The sequence below is a fragment of the Homalodisca vitripennis genome, chromosome 1 (genome assembly GCF_021130785.1).
Source record: "Homalodisca vitripennis isolate AUS2020 chromosome 1, UT_GWSS_2.1, whole genome shotgun sequence".
Lineage (NCBI taxonomy): Eukaryota > Metazoa > Arthropoda > Insecta > Hemiptera > Cicadellidae > Homalodisca > Homalodisca vitripennis.
This window is the reverse complement of record NC_060207.1, coordinates 187,577,985-187,583,984: the sequence shown is the minus strand read 5'-3', so window position 1 is coordinate 187,583,984 and position 6,000 is coordinate 187,577,985.

The following is a 6,000-nucleotide window of genomic DNA, read 5'->3' as shown; positions in this document are numbered from 1 at the left end:
AGTGATATAATTAGATATTTATGTTATTTTGTGTTAAGTAGTTAACTAAAAATTGAAAGAGGATTTTACAATTTATCCAGGTTTAGGAACTCCATAGGCAAGCGACTTTTTTTTCTATGTTTTTGTGGAACTACATCTCAAAAGATAAGAAGGGTGAGGCTTATTTAGAATTGTACACATTAGTCAGTTAAAACCTAGTTTTGCGTGCTCTGCGGAGTGATAGCCATAAGGTTGGGGTAACAGTGTCGGTAGGGAGTAGGGGCGCCTCCTATCGAGATCCTTTGAGGAGGAAGAATGTAGGGCATACATCTTAAATTGCTGTAGATCATCAAAGTCATCCGGAAGAAGGGGGAGGGGAGCCAGCTCTTGAACCAGCCTCTCCAGTCAAAGTAGGCAGGGGGACACCCTTTGTTGAGGTTAACAAGTTGCCTCTGAGTGTAAGGGAATAATAACTCATACCCACCACTCCAAACAGTCATCCTTACCAAACTAGTAGACTATAACCCTTTATCGTAATTGACCCATGAACCCAGAATACGTACAACATTTGCTGGTTAGTGATGTGCTGCCTTACTGGACATCCATAAGGTTGCCCCGATTTTGAAGTGGCACACTCGGTTTTTGCTTTATGCCCAGATGGTGGGTTCCATACTGGTAGATATAAACCAGCCAGAAGTGAGATCTCTGGGTGAGGCAAGCGACGGTATAAAATTTGGTCTAGTGATAAGTGGGGGGTAATTTGATTCAAACTATAGTTTGTTAACATTAGTAAACGGGTTGGGATATAATGGATTGGATTCTAAATTAAATTGAATTAATCGCAAGCAAGGACTGGTTAGAATTACTAAAGGTATATTCATGAGATCTCTGTGGATTGGCGCACTTGGTCTTAGGAACTTTGAATCAAAGAACCTGAGCAATAATAATTGTATGAAAGTATAATTTACCCAAATCAGAATCAGAATGAGACGTTGAAGCCCGCCTTACAAAATCTTTCCTCAATGGTTTACTAAATGCCTATTACTTTCATGGATAGTCTTACATAATTTACTCTTAACCAAGGTGCAGTTTTTAACCAGACTCAAATATTGTTTATGCTTCAGATTTTAAATGTTAATATAGTGTATAGAATTTGTCCTGCAATTTGCAAATGATTCTTACATTGTTTATACTTTGAATTGCACAATAAACACATTTTGGAATAAAAAATGTGTGTGAAGGTGGTTATCAGATTGTCATAGTTTACCAGAGATGTTTTTATGTTATTGAAGTAGTAAACAACTCATTCAAACTAACAGAAATAAAAAAAGTAGGCCAAGTTGAAAATCACGGACAAATAGTATTTAGTGTCAATATGTAAGGTTATATAGTAGTTCCTTGTTTCAGGAGGAGCCTAAAAACTCTTTGTTCTCATGTCGTGGAGAGCTACGGCAAGATTCTAGAGGATGTGGAATATGTACAAAAACGTTCAAAGCTTCTGAAGCTCAGGTACCACCAAAACACCAAGACCAAGAAGGGGACAGAGAAAAAAGCTGCCCTGGACAGGTATGTATGCTGATAACACAATGTTGTGGTGGAGGCGTTAAGAAGTACATTAACAAAAGCTGGCAATAAGGTATGGCAATTAAATCAAATGTTTCAAAAGATGATTATAAATCTTTACAGTTTTTTTTCTTTTAATTTCTTATTAAACTTCAAATTCAAAACAAATTTTACTTAAACTTTCAATACAATTTTCATAATCATTTTACTTTTAACTTACAAATTTAATCCATAGGCTTAATTAGAATATAGTGGATGGTTGGAATTGTAAAGAAGTAGTATATTATCTGTAAGATTGCTAATCAGCATATCATCTGTGAAAATGATATCAGGCTACTCCAATTACAATTACTCAAACTCAATTAATACATAAATTTAAATTTGAATTGTTTATAAAATCATTATTATATTCTCTTCTGCCTTGTTATTAAAACCTGTCTAATTTCCGTTAACTACCTCACCTGTACTGGTTATATCAATATCGCTACTTTCCAGAATGGCATGGCATTATTCTCTTTACAGCAAACACAATGTCTATGTATGAGGATCTCGAATACTTGTGACAGAGGATTTACAGCAATTATTGTCTGAGATTGAGATACATGGTTTTGTTGATTAATAGAGGATAGGAAGTTAATTTTTAAAAAGAGATTTTTTAAAGAGCTGGTCATTATATTTTTAAATTGTATTTATTGCATGGCCATTTAATGTTATTCCTCTTCTTTCCCTTTAATTAATTGTAATGTCTACCTAAGAAACCTTTTTGATCTTGTAAAGGTAAGCCAGGTTTTCCTACCCCTACCAAAATTATGCATATGGTGCCTGTAGATAAATTTGATTGGTGTGACCTTTATGGGCTTTAACAGCACTTCCCACACACCTGTTCCCCATCTAGATGGCTTTTGATCATGTTTTAACCTCAAAGTGCTTACTAGTGCACTTTGCGATATGGTTCGTACCACTTCAAGTGCTTACTATCGCCCACTTGTGCGATATGTCTTTTTTTTCATATCACAGACGAACGGTTCGCCTCAAATATAACGATTGTTGTTTATAAGGCTACATGTAGGAATAAATTCCCTATCATAGTAACCGTAATTAGAACTATGTAATTCAGAAGTTTGACGAGGAAGAGTAAGAAGAATAGTCAGGCTGATGCTCATGCGTGTTTGGTGTTTGTCTGGTCCCTGTACGGTCGTCTCGCAGGCCGCACGCTCTGTGGACGTTATTGTTTCCGTTCTTTTGATTTGTAAATTGACTTATTTTATTGATTATTTGTGCATATGGTGTGTTGAGTGAACTTAGTAATTCAAGTGCCATTAGGCGCTGTTTGATGACGATTTGAGTGGAATGATAGCGATGCAAGCAGCACCCACCACAGAGAGTCTATCACAGGACTAATTTTTTTTTTTAGTCTAATGTAAAATATGTAATAAGCCAACTTTTTTTTTTTAATACTTTTTAATACTTTATCTGTCATTTTCTTACTTTTACTCATTACAATCGATAACTAAATATGTGTTTAATTTGAGGCAATAATCACTATTCAACAACTTACTGCCACTTGTTGATGTCCCCTGGTAATCATTTAAACATTTTAGTAAATTTTGCGAAGAAGAAACATTGTTTTTGTTTTTTTACCAATTAGTATTGTGATATGTTGTGCAAAAGGTTAAGAAGTGATATTTTTTCTTATTCAGCATTACATTTGGAAACATTTTACATATTTTTAGGAACTAGGGACTACTAACATAATAAACATTTATGATTTTCATGGATTTTGAAAAATAAAAAATATAAAAAACTTGTGGGGACCACAACCGGTTAGCAGCAGTAACCAGATTTTTTTATGATAAATGATAAGCATTTTTATTTTTACTTGATCTTATAGAACATATGTTTGTGAAAAAAAAAAAAAACTATATGTAATACATGCAATTTGAACATATATTTGTATAAAAAGTTGTTTAAAAAAAAGAAATGTCATATGATCGAAATTGGACTACCTAACACTTTGAAACGTGGTTTAGTCATCACTTGGAGGGTTAAAATCAAATTTATGTTAACTCTCCTGTGAGTATTGTAGCCTATTTATTGGTAATTTAATTTGTCTGAAATATTTGACTGGGGAAAATATTGGCTATAATAAAAAAAAAAAAAAAAAATAATGTTATATTGGTAATAAAAACAACATTTTACCTTCAGTATTTAATTGTAAGATAAATGAATTTAAGTAGTAAAACCTTTTTTTAACCTCATCATTACACTTTTGGCATCGAATATATGTCACAGACACATTATCTTTTTCACGTATTTATCAAACAAGTAGTACCCTTGATTTGATACACCTCATTGATTTTCAGTTTCTCAGATCATTTTCGTAAATCATTAGATCCTAACATCATGATGATTGAACCATTCTTGTGTTTTCGATTGGGGCACGGTGATTGTTGTTAAATAATTTCTTACCTCCAATAATTGCCATCGAGATTATTATTCTAGAGCTTTGATACAACTGTTATTGTTAAATAAGCAAAATGAATGAATAACAGTATGCCCTCATTGGATAGTGAGGGTGATATTTTGCTGGTCCTGATTCAGTGTGTGATATGGAAGTCATCTTTATATATTTGGGTACGTGTCCTTGCATGCATCATTAAACTAATTTTCAATCAGTTAAACATGTCTTGGGTTAATTTGAAAACCATTATTTTTGTCTTTGTGTGCCTTGTCAATACTGAGGAACAACAGGTACCCGGAGGGACCAAACATTTTGAGTTGAAGAGGAAGAGGAGATGTGGTTCAATGAGGACGATGACTTTGATGACGGAGAGGGAGGTAGCATTGGTGCCTGCCAACACCCAGCAACATCATCAACAAGAAATTGTCCTTCTGAACTGGACTCAATAGGTACAAATAAAAGTCCAACTATCTCATTCTAATGACATTACAACAAATGTTAACAAATAGACTTCTTACATTTGTTTTTTATGAGAAAAAGCAATCGATAAGAAAAGTGAAGGTGTAGTTAGTGGGAAAGCTGTTTGGAAGCGGACCAAAATCGCAATTTTAAACAACAACTTAATAACAGCATTACAGGGTCCAGTCCCTGAGCCCTTCGCAAGTGTGAGACGTTAAATGTGCGGCACTTTTTAAAAAGGTAAGTGAAATATTATTAATGGCAGGACTATTATTTAATTCATAGGTTACAATACACTCATATCTACAAGTTATAATATTATTTTAATTTTTGTAAATTACATTCCATTGGATTTGTCAGATCCACTGTTGGTTACATAATATAAATATTAATGATATCAGTTTAGTTTTTCCAACAATTACAGTTGTGGCAAACGTTTCTAATAAGCAGTTTAGTTTAAACACTTGTCTGTTTTACTTGCCTAAGGTATGTTTGGATTGAAGAGGTTAGAAAGCTGTAATTTCTGAGTGCAATAATAGTTAATTCACTGCTATTAGGTAGTTTCCGTTGGAGATATTAGCAAATTTATAGAGTCGTATAACACCTTGCAGAGTCTGGGGTATACCAGCCCTAACAATATTGACTTTGTACCAGATTTTAAATAATAGCTGTTTAGTAATTGACTCACATTTAATGATAACTGCCCAATTTCTAGCGAAAATGTAATTTATCTCTGACTTTTAACATATTGTTTAAACACAATATATCGTTGAAAGTTTTTAAAAATAATGTACTTGGGCATCAATACATGACTGCCAACACTCCCTGGAAATCGGCTGTTGTTTACCTCTTTAATTGACTCTTGAACAGACTGATCAGCTCGATTCTGTGAACTACTTCAACACCCACCACAGCACCTTTCATGTTATCTTGAGCTTTAGAAATAAAAAGAAAAGCTTTGGTGCTATCATCACGGGTTTTTACTGTGGTGTAGTAAGACTGCAACATCCAGACTATGTAAGCAGTCACTACAATGTCATATGGACTGGTTTTGTCATGTTCTTTTTCAGTAATTGGCAATCTCCGGTTGTTTCTATTTGATAGCTCTGTGTAGACACATATAACTTCCTTTTGTGTCAACAGTTGTGATAAGGGACAACTGTTTGAGTACTTTGTCCCAAAGCTACAAATTCTTTGTGTCAACAGTGGTCAAGAAAAAATAAATGAACATTGTCTTGGACTTGGACATTTTTGCTTTCTTGTGCCACTGCAAAACTTGGCCTTGGTTGCAGGGTTCTACTAGAACACCTAGGATCTAGTATTATTTTTTGTTTAGTATTAATATAGTTTCCTTACTATTATTATTTTGTATGCAAAGTGTGCTATTTACTTTCTAAAATGCTGGGGGATCCAACATCTTACAGAAAATAATTCGTTGCTGTTATTTACTTGTTCCTGTCTTCCCTACTAATTGGGATACATAAAACAAATTACCACTTTCAACCGTAAAGTCTATGAATTAAAACAGTATTTTTTTA